General features: G+C 38.6%; 1 protein-coding gene across 2 annotated transcripts in view; it reads left to right on the plus strand.

Moving 5' to 3' along the window:
• The window catches only part of mid1 (midline 1), a 59,670-nt gene that overhangs the window by 2,119 nt on the left and 41,165 nt on the right, over positions 1-16,386 (plus strand). Inside the window, exon 1 of one of the 2 annotated variants that reach the window (XM_017458059.3) lies at positions 13,333-13,516. The exons of the other annotated variant lie outside the window; for it this stretch is intronic. The gene's annotated coding sequence lies outside the window, so the exon portion shown is untranslated. Of the gene's footprint in view, positions 1-13,332; positions 13,517-16,386 lie in introns of those variants that run through there. 2 annotated transcript variants of the gene reach the window in all.

Here is a 16,386-nt window from a genome sequence, read left to right on the forward strand (position 1 = left end):
GACTTAGAGTTAACTGGTCTAGCACTAGCAAGCTTAAGTTCTATGCCTCTCAGCAGTGATTAGCTGGCGCCGTTGCCAGGTTGGATACCAGGCCTTCTTCCCAGCACGATTTTGGCCTATGTGTCAGGCACGCTCTCTGATCTATTCACGGTGGAATGGTCCTTCTCATTCCGAAATGAAAGCCTTCCTTGTCCCTCTGCTATGGTTACTCCAGCCTGCCAACCATTCTCAAGCCTTCCTCCCTAGACTGATGCATTCCCCACATCAGTCATGAGCAGAATTTACAATAAAAGTGGAAAGTAATTTGTTTGCCGTGGCTCTTCCCTTACTATGGGTTTCTTTGGTCTATTGAAAAAGATCTTGAGTGCTCTCCAGTGACCAAGCTCACAAAGGGGTTTGAGAGTGATGGGTCTTGATTCAAGTAATGCATGATAAGGCGAACATGACAGCATAGCATCTATTCATCACTTCTATGAGATTCTTTTGTGTTTTTTTTTTTTTTTTTTATAATGGCAAGCTTTGATAGGCTTGAAGAACCGACTCGACTTGTTATCATTTTGTCAAATTTTATCACCACTTATGAGAATAAGTTCAGTTACAGAGAAGAGCTTTTACAGATTTAAGGCTTGGATGACTCCAGCAAAACACAACCAAATATTCTTCTGAAATTATCACAATATTTCCTGTATTTATTTTAATATGATTCATATCAGATATGGCTCATATTGTAATGGGTTGTAATAACAGTTGTAGGCAGATAATGAAACATGCTGATTTAATTTAGCTTGCCGTCAATTTTTTTTTTCCACATTAGTCTCTGGTCTTGTCATATACATCAGTTCTTAATAGATAGCCTAAGCACTCTGTTTCTAATTAAAACTAACATGAGCAGAAAACCCCTCTTTATCTTTCATATGCTGTGCTTAGTATTTACAGTGGCTCTGTAACTGAAGTTATGTGGGATCCAACAAAAGCAGACAAAAGCTATGCTATGCTCTGTCAATATCAGGCTCTTAATAAGTCATGGTCTAACTAGATGTTGCATTTTTGCATTGAGTATGTCAGCATATTTTTCAACTATAGTCATGCCCATTAGGCAGATGTCCTCGAAACAGATGGTCAGTAAGGTTTGTTCCTCTGTGGTCTGCTGGGGATCATGTGAACCTATAGAGATTCAGAGCAGAAAAGAAAATGATAACGTCAGTGAAATAAGTTTGTGTAGAGAAGGAGTATTAGTGTTGTATAGAAGCAAGCAGGTGCATCCTTTGGCTTATGCCGTTTATCAGGAATGTATATTGTAAATGGCATACAATAGATTTGGATTTCTTAATATATCATGCTTTGTCCAAACCACAATTAATTCATAAATTGCCCAAATATTCCTATTTAATAAGTAACCAAAACACTCTTACAGTTCTGTTTTAGCTTGTCCTGTCTTAGTGTCTATGCATTTGTGTAACAGGCAGTTTTGGGTTTTTTTTTTTCTTTTTTCTTTTTTCTTTTTTTTGCATTTGCATGCAGCCTCATGCTCTTTATAAATCTAATCAAATTGCTATTACTCTCCAGGAGCAGCAGACTAATCTTGGTTCAGCCATCCTTTCCGTCTATGCTATTTACTTAGCATCCTGTGAATGTTCAATGATGTTCAATGATGTAGATCCAAGTCATTCTTGAAGGGTAACTTGATTACAATGCAGGTCTGAGCTCGAAACAAGACCATGCAATGCATGAAGTGAGCTCTATAATGTGTGCAGGCACACACCTAATTTGCTGGTGTAATGCTGATATATTGCTAACATGGGTGTAGCTCTTCAGCCTGTAGTGTTCCCATTCGAAATCTACTGCCTCAATGTCATTTCACTGTGTTTGTTCTTCAGTATAATAATACAAATAATGTATTTCTCATTAGGCACATTTATGAAACAATCTGCAATCACTAATCAATTTACTAAAATGGCAAAATTGTATAATTCAAGCACAGGCTTAAAGGTCCTGTCCTATTTCTAACATCAGAGTAAATGAGCAAAGCACAACACATAAACAGGCAACTTCATCCAACTATTAAATGACTAAATAGTATTATCCATAATAAATCACTAAACAACAACTGGCGTGTTATTACAGAAACAGGTATGAATAATATAATTTTAAAAATGTCTAACGAATGTAATTAAATACTGGACTCACTTAATATATTGCTGGAAGTATGCCAGGCAGCCAATTATTTGTGCTTGTCATGGTCTTGGTCTCCTCTCTTCCACCTCCCATGGTAATAGTGTCATTGTTTCAGAGCACCTTACAGGTCAGCTTACTCTAAGAGCACTTCTGAAACATTTTTTGAGTTGTGAATCTCACTGAAAAGATGGGGTGCCATTTTAACCAACATTTCAATCCACACCATTTCTGTGAGTCTCACACACTAACAAATGCTACTCTATACATCCTGCTGTGTTTTTTTATTTGGTTGGTGTCTTAATTGCAAACGGAAATTGTGATTTAAAAAAAAAAAAAAAAAATTCTTTATTTACTTGAAAGGCAATCCGTGTTCCAGATGACAATGGAAAAGCTGAGAAGAAAGGCTGAAGGCTGGCTGCTGGGAATATATAATGTAGCCTCAGTGTGTGATTTAAAGCCAAAGATGTGTAATCAGCTTTAAAGTTTTGCTTCCTGTGGGGAAAACTGTATCTGTTTCAATGTCACAATAAGGGTGATTTGTACTTTGGGCTAGTGTTGAGTGTCCCATACATCATGTACCAGGAAATGAAAAAAAATAATGCTTGGTACAGAGGATCAGTTAAGATTATCTTGATTTGGTATGGCAGGGATTGTGTGCATGTCATGAAAAGATTTGAAAGTTTAATGCAGAGCTTACAAACCACACTATTCTGTGGTGCATACTGTCAAATACAATACGAATGTGAGTCTGTGTACATTTCTCATTTCTGTCTGTAGAAAACAGAAACAGCAATTCGGCCCAAATCATAATTTAATCATGATTAGGTACAAATCACACATGCAGATTGATTGTTCATTTGGACAAGCTGGGAGCCTAAAATGCTGATAGCCCCTTGTCTGTTGTACATCTGCAACCCTGCTATTCTTAAAAAAACCCCCAGTGTACTACTGTTAAACTTCCAGGGCTGCTGTTCCTTTTATATGCAAATTGCTGGGCATTATTTGACAACAGAACAACTCTATAGCAGTTACTGGTATCAAATAAAGAAACTCGAGATTGGATTATATTTAGTGATCAGTATTGTGGCAAGCACATTTCCTACTTCCGAGTGTCAACTGTATATCCTCTGTTCCCTTCATACTGTACTTCTAACTGCACAGACACTAAATACATTTGGATGATTACAGAAACTATTACATTCATACGTAGGGTCATGTCAAAACACAACATGTCTAGGGTCATGTCACCCAAAGTTTAACAGCAGTAGACTGTAATTTTGGCTGACAGGCTTGCAGAAGAATATGAGATTAGACAGGTTCACCAATGTGGTGCAATCTGCATTTTAGGCCCACTCACTCATCCAAATCAATAATAAATCTTTATGTTTGATTTGTGACTAAACAACTCGTTGTACCCAAGTTTGTAATTAGTTAATCCATGTAGCCTACATGGTTGCAACCAACCACAAGTTAATTAAATCGTAATCATCTCTTTTGGCTTCCTGAAACATTATGAAAATCATTGATCCTGAATGCAGTCAACACCTATTCCATATGTATTTTATCAGATGTTATTTATTTATTAATTAAATTTTTGTCACCAGAAGAATATCCTTATTTATTTATTTATTTTTCCATTTCATAAAATCAGAATAACATTTGTTAGGGACTGATTATCAAATCCAGAGAAACTTAGATTTGATCATTCTCTTTCACCCCGGAAATCCATGCGCTATCAATGGCTTCTGATTAGACCATCAAAAAACCTCTTCCGCTGGAAGCAACCACTAACTGCCCCCAAAAATGGCTCTAATGAGGTAATTCACAACTGCTTGGGCTTTCCATCAAGTGATTGGCTTGTGAGTCTTCTAAGTGTTAAAGGCCTGGGCTCAATGGCTGATGTTGCTAGTCAGTGTGGTTATAGCAGGATGTTTGAAAGTGGATACTCAGGGTTCTGTAGGGCAGATCGGCTGGAGTTTAGTTCTAAGTCTAAACTCACCTCTGGTTCTAGGTGTATGAGATTAGCAATGGGACTAAACTGTGCAGGGTGACAAAAGATGTTCTGAGATTAACAGAGATACACTGGTTCCACACACATCTAACACGTTACAGTTTATGAGCTTGCACTGCATAAACATGCTCAGAGAAAGTCCCTTTCCTTTTCACTGGGGTGGTACTCTTATCTTTTGTACATCCAATATATATCTTTCACCTGGAAATGGAAATAGTGCACCTTAAAAATGATTTAAGATACATAATTGGACTGTAATTATCTGTTCAAGTAAAGGCACATTACCATTATAGATAAAAGATACCCAGTACAAGATGTACGCTTGAGGGTACCACCCCAGTCACAAGGAATGGTACAGTACCATTAGTATCATTTTTTTTTCTGGGAGTGCATTTTTTAAAAGTAGAAATCCATGGTTTGTTTTTATTCACAGTGAGGACTAAGAGCATGATAGTTGTCTTAACCATGCCCATATTTCACTTTGCACTACAATCTTAGCCAGTGGCTGAGGATAACATTATCAAGAGCTTAGTGGAACATTATGTTTTGGCCAGAGTGCGTGGTCATGGGAAGGTGCAATGAATCAAAACCATCTGAATGAGGCCAGAGAATTAAACCCTTCATTACTGTTGCTCACTTGTCGAACCGACATTGCTGTGGGGAGAGCAATGTGAAAAAGTGTTACTTAAGACTAAGGCATTTATTACACTCAGAGAACCCTACACTTTCTAAAGACTTAAACTCAATGGCAGTTGTGCCATCATTAGTCTTTTCTAACACTACAGCCGCTCGTTTATCACAGATCTTGAGTCGCTGTGGTGTACTCAATAAAAATGTTTTTATATGAGAATATTAAATGGTTCACAACAATCCTGGGCAGAATGAACCTTTAAACCAGTGAGCTACAAATAATAGAGAACTCTCTGCTGAACGTTTGTTTACTGGAGTATAAAATTTTAACTATTATTATTAGATAACGTTCTAAAAAACATGACCTTTAACAGTAAGTGGTGTATTGCATTACAGACTCTACTGCAGAGCTCAGACCAATGAAGTTAATTTAATTACTGCAACTATTGAGCTGTATTGTACTCTTCCTCATATTATCGTTGTGCTGTAGAGCTCATGTATCAGGATCAAAGGCTTTTGTAATGTGTGAGTGTAAAACTATAGACATTATCAGAAAATATTTTCAACATTAGGACATTCATCTAATATACAATATATGAATTGTAAATATGAATATACAGACAGATAAATGTGTTTTCACAGTGTTACTGTACAATACGGGGGCCCTCAGTTCCAGTTCCAGAATGATTTGCTGATTTTCCTGTTGAAAGAAACTGGAACCAGGAGAAACCTGTATATGAGAAACATACACACCAATCAGACATTACACTAAAATATAATCTCGTTACAACTGCATCCGTCAGTGGGTGGGATATATTAGGAAGCAAGTGAACAGTCAGTTCTCAACGTTGATGTGCTGGAAGGAGGAAAAATGGGCAAGTGTAAGAATCTGAGTGACTTTGACAAAGGCTGAATTGTTATGGCTAGACGACTGGGTCAGACCATCTCCTAAATGGCAGGTCTGGTGGGGTTGGCCCTGTATGCAGTGGTTAGTACTTACCAAAAGTTGTCCAAGGAAGGGCAACCAGTGAACCGGTGATAGGATCATGGGCGACCAAGGCTCACTGATGCGTGTATAAAGCGGAGACTAGCCCATCTGATCCGATCCCACAGAAGAACTTCTGTAGCACAAATTGCTGAAAAAGTTAATGTTGGCTATGATCGAAAGGTGGCATTGCAGCTTGTTGCATATGGGGCTGTGTAGCCGCAGACCGGTCTGAGTGCCCATTCTGGAGCAATGGAAGAAGGTGGCCTAGTCTGATGAATCACATTTTCGTTTACATCATGTGGACAGCCAGGTACTTGTGCATCACTTACCTAAAGAAGAGATGGCAACGGGATGCGCTGTGTGAGAAGGAAAGCTGACAGAGGCAGTGTATGCTCTGGGCAATGTTCTGCAGGGAAACCTTGGGTCCTGGCATTCATGTGGATGTTACTTTGACACGTTCCATCGACCTAAACATTGCTGCAGACCAAATACACCCCTTCATGGCAACAGTATTCCATAATGTCAGTGGCCTCTTTCAGCAGGATAATGCGTCCTGCCACACTGCAAAAATTGTTGAAGAATTGCTTAAGGAACATGACAAAGCATTCAAGGTGTTGCCTCCAAATTCCCCAGATCTCAGTCCGATTGAGCATTTGTGAGATGTGCTGGACAAAAAGTCCGATCCAAGTCCACCCAGCTCACAACTTACAGGACTCAAAGGATCGGCTGCTAACATCTTGGTGCCAGATACCCCAGCACACCTTCAAAGGTCTTGTGGAGTCCATTCCTCGATGGGTCAGAGCTATTTTGCCAGCACAAGGGGGACCTACACACTGGCTGGCTAAATCCCAGCTAATTCCCAGCTGGAAACAAAGACCTTTGAGGACTTGGAGAACGGTGGGGGCTTCAGTGACAGGTGGAACAACATGCTGATTGGAGTACTGATTTAGTGGCATCAAAACCACAACGTGCAGATGCTAAAACGTGAACCTAATTTTCAGAATTTTTTTTTTCCAGATAGAGGGAAGGCTTAGCCATGCTAGTGATTATACCTGAAAAGGCCAATACACTTTACCCATGCACAAGCTGTTATACCAACATGTATCCTGCTTTAACAACATCGTACTGACTGATTTTATATCAATATCCACTCTCAAACTATAACTCATGTTGGCACTCACAATCTTGTCTGATTAGGCTGAATTATAGATACTAATGGTGCAGGATAATAAAATCTCAGAATTCCCAGGAAGTCAGGCCTCCTCTTGCTGTTTATGCACTTGCTTAATGCACAGTTAAACCACACTTTGTGGAAGGAATGCAGCTTTGTTTAGACAAGTAAACCTAATGTGTTGTTTCATCCTTTGATTACTGTGATTTATGTATTGTGCAATATGTATTATCAGTTTGACCTAGATAAGACAGAAAACCATGAATCATCCTTGCCTGGAGGTAATACTTTTCAGCTTCTGGTAAAGACAGAGGCTTATGCAAAATAAATTAAATAAACAGAAGGTCATACTATTGCATCTTTAATGCTAAAATGAATAATTAAATGGGATGCTGACATTTCACACAGCAGATCTTTTTGCTGTTTCCAAAGCAGCTGTTCAAATGTTTAAATGTTCTACCTAAGACAAGACGGTTGTCACATGAAAAAAAACAAAAAACAAATAGCTAAATAAAAAACAAATCAAATACCCATTATATGTTGGAAAGGCATCTGTTTGATATTTCAGCAGGTTTCCTCCACCTTTTCAGCACATTTAAAAGTGGAAAAGTGCAATATCGTATCCCATGTAAAATATATTGAAAAAAATATTATATTGTAAATATAGCACATTTTGTATAAGATGTGTCATAACCAATGGAAGGTTTAGACATAGAAGCATGAATGTGCAGAGAGAGTTCATAGGGTTTAGGTCTAGGCACGCATTATCATTACAGTCAGCACACTCGAGGAAACAGTCAGGAGAGTAATAGCAGGCAAAAAGAAGCTAAAAGGGCAAACCAAATAAGACAGTATATGAAAGTACTTAGCTTTTTGGAACAACAGAAATGCACAACAGACTGGTGAGATTGATTAAAGGAAAAAGGCTAATTTTTCCCAATGCGTTGGCACTGTCTGCCCACAGGCTCACAGTGCTGTAACAAATTATTACAATTATTACCAGTTATAACAACAAAAAAAAAAACAAGCATAACATACTCATTTATATACTAATTGTAGTTATCGTTCTAATGTAATCTCCTTTTCCATCGCTCTAGTCATCTTCTGCTTGCAGGTGATCAGAGATGAGTGGATAGTGCCTGTCCTCCCTTAAAGCTTTGTTGCCGTTTGATGGAGTTTTATTAAATAAATTGTTTTTTGCTTTTCGAACTGCGAGAGCTGAGTTGCTCTCTCTCATAGCTAGCAAAAGAAAAAATAAGTGCAATTTTACGACACTGACCATAGCAAAACAAAAGAACAACATAGTAAAACTCGCTACATAGCTGAATCAGGTGACGTAACCACGCAAAAACGAATGACGTCAACTGACATTTCCTGTGAAATCTGACTCGACAGCTCAATTTATAAATCATTATTACAAACTTACCCTTTGCGAATCGGTAAGCTTATTCTAATTCATTTTTAACCCAAAAAAAGTTCCATACCGCAGCTTTAATTAAAACTTCTGCACCCCACAACTACACATCATTTGCTCATATGTGATAAGAGTAAACAATGTGCTAATATTAAAGTTTGTTCAGGTTATTATTATTAAATTGTTTTCAGGATTAAGCTGCTAATTTTTAAATGAATTTGTCAGCCCTGCTTTGTTATTACTGGAAAACAGCTCCAAGTTGTATGAATCACTTAGGGGTTACTTTGTGTGGTACATTTTAACTGTAAGGACAGCAAATATGTTTTGGGCATGCATAAACAATTACGTGAAACTTATTACTATTGAATGAAATGTTACCGTATCGTTTTTTTTTGGTGATCTGGAACAGTATTATAAAGTGAAACACATGGAAAAGCATTACTAATGACTGTATTAACAAAACAGCATTACAGTTTTGTTGCTTATTTACATCACTTTTAAAGTATGTTAATGGAGAATGTGTTATTCGTTGTTACATTACAACCTTGTACTTTTTGCAGGCTATTGTTTTCCATTTCTTTTTTTAGACCTTGACTGGCTAAATAAAACATCACACCAAAACTGTGCTCCTCTGCGGAGACCTATTTGTATGGACTATAATAAATCATATAGACATTTACATTTTAGACACTGAGGTACTGGAATAGGTTAAGGTATATTAGGTAGTAGATACTACAGGAAGAATGTAAGGTTTAGCTGTTGGGAATGAATGCCGATGTGATCACTAATTAATCAGCAGTTAAAATAATAGGGCCATAGTTAGCTAGTAGGAGAAATTTAAGTCTCCGTAATTACTGCTAAGTTAATAGTGAACTCCTGCTAACAAACTTACTGAGAAATTAGCTGGTAGTTTTAAGTAGCTGATAGGAGTCACCTAAGAGTTAATGAAGAACTACTAATTATTCCTGCTTAGTTCTTGGTTAAAAAAGTTCATGGTTATACAACAGTATTATAGTGTTTCCAGCATAAATCTACAAGACATATGAGGCACATTTACCAGAATTTTTTTTTTTTTTTTTGCAAATATGTGTCTGAATAATGTATAGATACTTATAAATATATAATCCATCACTGATGACCTACACAGCTGTAGAACATTTCATCGAAAGTATACTGACCCATCATATAATCTGTAATTAATTTCACATATAATAACACTTTTATGAAAGTCTAATATATGAGGCTTTGAATATAAGATTAGCTTTGCTATCTCAATCAGTGCAAAAAGAAGACATACATAGCTTTTGTACATAGCTTTTGGTGGTTCCTGGTCTAAAACCAATGACCGAAATACGTGTACTCTGAAATTAATGCTCTGTCAAGCGGAGATCCCTAGCCCTAAAATGAGTTCTCAAACAATCACTGCTGCCGGACATGTGATCCGCTCAGATGTGCTAAATGTCATTAGCGGCGTAATCACCGCTGCTCCAGTCACACTGCATTAAGCGTGAATTGTGCATTAAGCAGAACAGAAAAGCAGCATGCTAATGCACCCGTGGTGATCCTCTCGGTTGGAGAGGATTAACTGAACCGCATGTGTTATTATTGGAATCAAGCAAAACCCTATTTAACTGCCAAAACCCTATGCGTGTAAAGTAAGAAATGTTTCACGATTTTATGGGAACATGCAGAAAAAAAAAACCTGGCAAGTTTTTGTTACCTATTTGTACTTTACCTTATTCCTGACTAACCTCATGATCTCATATTAACCTTAGTTTGTCTTTGTTATTCGGACACCCTACTGTCCACTGAAGTCAATAAATGCTATATAGCAATTTAAGTGAGTCAGCAACTGCCCCTGGAGCTGCTTCCCCAGCCAATTCGCTTTCCAGTAGTTCACAGAACCTCAAAAGACCTATGGGCAGGATGCAGAAATGCATAACAACAATCTTGCTGTTCTGATGGACAGATAATGACATACATGTGAATAATTAATACGACAACATATGCAATACAACAACAAAATGCAAGTAGACATGGTGATGTCTCTTTGTTTGGGCCCAGTGTCGTATATCTTACAGCATTTTATATGACTTAAATTTTTTAAAAAGCCATTTGAACTCACTTTTCTGGTAAAACGCCACCGAGAGAAATAATATACTCAAGATTTTACAGGAAAGACCTCAAATGACAAGGGCAGATTGCCTTTTTTTGAGGTTAGTTGCTGTTCCTCATGTAAAGATGACCTCATGAACCACCTAGGTCTTTGTAAACAGAATAACAGTTAATTACTGATGAAATATCACCAGTCTGTTTTTTTTTTTTTTTGGATGTTTACAACTTAAATTCTACTGTCAGAAAACCTCTTGGAATCCTAGTGAAAGAAAGCAGGAGGTGTGTTTTAAAGACTCTGGGGCAGGAGGAAGACAAGGGCGGTCAATTAAGCAACATTAAATGTCATTTAAACGACATACCAAGTGCAACTGTGAGCCTCCTTTCAAAGATATGATCTGAACCTTAGTATTGATGAGATGTTCTGCTTTTCCTCCTTATCTGAGAACAGCTTGAGTTTTTTTTTTTTTTTTTTTTTTTTTTTATAACAAAGACCATTAGTCCTTTAATGGGTTTGCCAAGAGAAAAGAGGCAAAGACCTTGAAATTCCAGGCATTCTGTGAAGCTAAAAGCACAATTTAACCTTCTGAAAAACCTTTACAACCCAGTGCAATCTGGGCCTGATCCAACACACACAGCAAAGACACAGAAGTTGCCTTTTTTTTTTAAAGGCAACTCCAGACTATCATTGGGTAGTCCTTATCACATTACAGCTGTGTCTTGTTCACTACACAGTTATGCACAACACTATGTTAAAGAAATCAGTCATGAGTCATGCATAAATCTTTGTTCAACGTTCACAAGCCATACATATGTGTTAAACACTTATTTAATCCTTTTCTCTAAGCTAACGCCATCTCTCGGGAACTTCATGCTGGGTTTCCACGAATATTACTAAAGCTCAGTGTAGAAATAATTCCTTAACCCCTTAAAGTCTCATCGTATTATTTAGATATTCAGCTTAAAGTGTACTATTCATTAACTGCTATGAAATGTTAGTAACATATCCAATGAGTCTAGTTTTCCTAATGCCTTATCAATTTAATGCACTTTTTTTTTTTGTTCTATAGCATACATAAAACATTGCAATATTAAAAGTTTATCCAACTTAGAATTCAGATACTCTACCAGAGCCTGTTATAGTGCATTATAATAATAGGGTTTCTTATGAACAGATATTATAATGTGTATGTAACCTGACATTAAGATGCTGTACAGTATATTTATGCTTTATGCTTTATAAAGTGGCATGCAAGTAACTATAACCACTAATGGACATTTATACACACTGTTGCTAGGAATTATATGGTGTAATATATGCTATATTTATAACACATTATCGGTACATTTATGATGCATTTATCACACTGGGACAAATAGGAAAGGTAGAATGAGAGTGAGGAATGTAAAGTGTCTCCAGGCTCTTTAGTTTGATTTTGAGCTTGGTTTACTGTCCGTGTGGTGTTTTGCAAGTTCTCCCTGTGTCCGTTCTCTGGTTTCCTCCCGCCTCCCAAAACATGCTAGGTGCCTACTCTAATTTTCCCATAGGTGTGAACAAGTGTGTGAACATACATGTATGGTCCTCTGCAATGGATTGGTGTCCCATCCAGAATGTATTCCTTTATTGCATATAGTGTTCTCAGGTTAAGCTCTGGATCCAGAATAAATAAATGAATGAATGAATGAATGAATGAATGAAGTGGGTCCTGGGGGTTTAAGGGGTTAAATACCAACCACGCTCATGCAGGTTTTGATGGAAATGACACTTTTGGATGCAATGTTTCCAAAACTTATTGTGGTTTCACTGCAATTCATTCATACTCAGTCTTTTTCCTCGACGTGTTATATATTCAAGACATACAGTAGCTATGCTTTATGATCACCTTGGGATGATTTTTCACTTGCAATTAATGATTATTATGGGATTATTTTCACAATGATCGATGAGCACACTTGGCAGCCAAAGGATCTTATCACAAGCTGAATTTGTGTCAGGACATGTGGAAGATGTTAAGAAATGTTTTGCTGGTCTTCACCACACTCCATCAAGGGCAATGTCAGGCCATCCTGGCCCGCTATTGACCCCTGACATTCCTTTCATCTTACTCAGAGTGGCTGGTGGCTGGCTGAGCAATGTGCAAGCAACAGCCTGAGCTAGTTATTTACTAGAACGTGACTTTGTAGTAGGTAATAAAAACTGACTTAGCTCATCTGCAATGATGAGAGACAGCACTTGTCATTGTTGTCTTGCGAGCAGCTGGGAAAGATGCAGTAGAAAGACAGGGGACGTCAGTATCTGGGAGCCTAGATATACAGATTTTAGAATTATCAGCGCCTTTATGTGTTCCTTGTCTCTTTGTTTCTGCATTTGTAGGTAAAATTGTGAACTGCAATGATGGAGTTGATAATCCAAGGTTTATGACAAAACCTTGAAAATGATAAAGACCGGTGGTCATCAGATGAGACAGTCTTTTCTGAGATGACTACAACAACACAGAGAGAGAGAGAGAGAAAGAGAGAGAGAGAGAGAGAGCGAGAGAGAGAGAGAGAGAGAGAGAGAGAGAGAGAGAGAGAGAGAGACAGAGAGATATGAGAGAGATATGAGAAAATCTAGCCAGAATGTAGGAGATAATAATTCAGCAGCCTAACACCCCCACACCATTGGAATATCACACCCCATCTAGATTATCATTGGTCCCTTTCTGCAAACCCGTCCCACTCCATATTTCCCATGCCCTCAGCTGGAACTGAATAGAGGGAGAGAGGGAGGGCCGAGTAATTTGGAGGCGGACCATCGTGCTAGGTTTGCTCCTCCTGAGCACTTCAGGGGAAGCTGATGCTCCACGAGAGCCAGTGACACACTTGAAGTCGGACATGCTCGTGCTCCAACTTCCCTGAGCAGTGCGCAGTGTGTGAGAGAAAGCCACCGGAGTGCAGGGAAACCTGAGCATTCACACCTAGCTTTACTGTCTTTTCACTCTGCTGCTGGATGATGGAATTTTAACCATGTGGAAGGTAAGCAAGTAGAAGCCGATACGGCAGAATTTTATTGGATTTATGTTTCGTATATTGCGCACAGGAGATCCTGACTTCTAGGGAATATACAGAAAAGGTCTTTTGAATAGTGTAATAAAATGAAGGTACCGAAAAGCATGACTGCTCTTGTAGGACAACTTTTAACTTTGAGTGAAACAGACATCTCAGGAAGCAGGTTCACGAATAACAAATCTCTGCTGTCCTTAAGTTACAAGCATGTGAGTGGACTCTTAGAAAGTCCCCGCCACAGTAATGTGAGCAGACTGAGCTGTTTTAGTGCTGTTGGATGTGTATGATGTGTCAGCGCCTGTAATGAAGTGCAAGCCTCCTGAGTCAGCTTGGGCTGACCTCTTTTTTTTTTTTCACCTCAGATGCCCTCATTAGTTCTCGGTGCAAATATATGAGGTTCGCTATTGAAAGCCTTCAACCTTTAAAAGTTTGCTTGTATGTCTGAGTGTGTGAGTGGGTGTGTGTGTGTGTGTGTGTGTGTGTGTGTGTGTGATTGAGGAATATGTTACTGATTACACCCTGGCCTCAGTAGCAGGCATTGAATGCCACACAGTAATGCCGTGTTTGGTGGCTTATCAGACTTCAGCCTACAGTATGTAAAGAAGAAAGGAGGAGGATTTTGTAACAGGCAAACAGTGCACTTCTTTGTTTCGTCAAACTGTCACACACTTCATGCAGCTGACAGTGACAGGAGCTGACACAGATCAAATCCAACCGTCTCTGGATCCAGTCCGATCAGATGAGCTTGTCTGCACTAGTGGATGTCAAGTTTTCACACAGTGCCATCTATTGTTATGGAGAAGTTTTGACACAGATTTTTTCTTTTTTTTTTTCTTTTCAGAACTTGACTAAGGGAGTCAAAATTCCCCTTATTCCTGTAAACCTGTCAGGGCATATGATAGCAGCAGAGTTGTTATTCCCACTGTCTTCTCTCTGTGTCACTACAGTGTGTCTCAGTCGTGTACCTTATTATGCACCGCAAGTGCCTGGCGAGCTCTTGAGGCCGAAAGATTGCTCTTGGCTACAGAATCATACGCTCTGCTCATATCTTTGACCTGATGCGAAAGTGTGGCTTATTCTAGCACAAACTAGCTCTTTGTGACCTGAAATGAACTTTTCAGGAGCTAAAGCCGATCAAGTTTTCCCTCGAAATCTAGCAATTGTGTCAAAATCATAGTCTTTTCTCCTCTCTCAATGTGTACTTCCTTTGCTTATCTAAATAAAGCTAAAGCTGCCAAATTCCAGGAGTGTTTCTGACCACTTCTCTACCAGTAAATGATTCTGGGGAAAAAAAACAAACAAAAAAAAACTAGAACATGCTCCATTGCTCTGCTCTCAGGTAGACGTTATGTGTAATCAGAGCTGTTACAGAGGAGTCTGACTGGTTCCAGGTATTCTTTAGGGTTGATTTGTCTTTGATAAGTCACCTGTTTGTGTATAAGTGGTTCTTTGGCAGATGCACCATCTTTGTGCTGGACTGCATTTCTGCCACTAGAGGGCATCCGTAAACTCGCCCAATTCGCAGCAAATTATTTCTCATAGAAAAGTGGCTAGGTACCCTTCTTGATAAGAGGTATCTTCTAACCTGGCATGCTTCCATGATTGGAAATTCCTAAACATTTGAATGGACCAATTTGTTATAAAGTGACGGTTACTGTTAGGGTGGGTGGAGTTAGAAGTCAGCTTTTATTATGACTTCATTTGTATAGAGATTTTGTGTTCAACTAACCCCACCCCCAACCCTGCAACTAATCCCCCATCCCCCCCTTTCCCGTCAAAAAAAAATATCCAATTGGTAAAAGCCCTCTGTAAAAACAATGAACAGTTGTGTGTGTGTGTGTGTGTGTGTGTGTGTGTGTGTGTGTGTGTGTGTGTGTGTGTGTGTGTGAAGCTCAACATGGTATGAACTACACGTTAGAGAAGGAGAATGCATTTTATATGTAATATCTATAGTTCAAGACATCCAAACAACACATATAACACTAGAAATCTTATACTAGCTAAGTAATCTCATCAATGGATTGCAAAATCATAAGATCATATGAAAAAGTAAAAAAAAAATAAATAAATAAAATTAACATTTGGGCCAAGTGGTGGGTTTAGCAGACGTGCCTTGTCTTATTTAATCCACCAAAAGACCTGCCCAGGCTGTCAAGCAAATGCAGGCTGTTGAGGAACTTAATCCTGTGTCTATTGCTGGAAGGAACAAGGCATCAGGGGTGATTTGTACGACCCTGAAGGCTGATGTCCTGACACGCCCAGGCAGTGTGGTGTCGTCTAGAATGTAGAAAGTCTTCTCTGCTGTGTGTCAGTGTTTCAGAGGCTTACAGTTCCTGTGGGTCAATTTCAACCTGGATAGTTTTAGAACTACTAAAGGAGGTTAATGTTTGAGACCTCATAATATGATTGACCTTTTTTGGGTCATGAATAAACCTCCCTAATTTTAGTTGAACGATATAATCAAAATGAAAGACTGATGAAAAAGGATTTAGAATTATGGATAAAGCGAGTACTTCATTCAAAATCATGAACGCATGGCATCTCACACACCTCCTTGTCAGTGGTATACATTCTTAGCATTCATTTTGCGGTTTAATTTGGATGTCTGACAAGTTTGCTGGAATGCACTCTCTCATGCTATCTTCTGTAAAACTTTCATAAGCTCTGATGAAACGTGTCTTTTTATTAACGTCCGGTTGTTTGAGCATCCTGGCTGATTTATTACTCGTACTGAATATCAGTAATAAATCTTCCCATTCCTGACATTTTATGTTGGCGCCAAAGCCGCGACATCGAAATCTGTAAAGCAAGTATCTGTTACTGAGGTATGCAAGCATATA

The sequence above is a fragment of the Ictalurus punctatus genome, chromosome 26, assembly GCF_001660625.3.
Source record: "Ictalurus punctatus breed USDA103 chromosome 26, Coco_2.0, whole genome shotgun sequence".
NCBI lineage: Eukaryota > Metazoa > Chordata > Actinopteri > Siluriformes > Ictaluridae > Ictalurus > Ictalurus punctatus.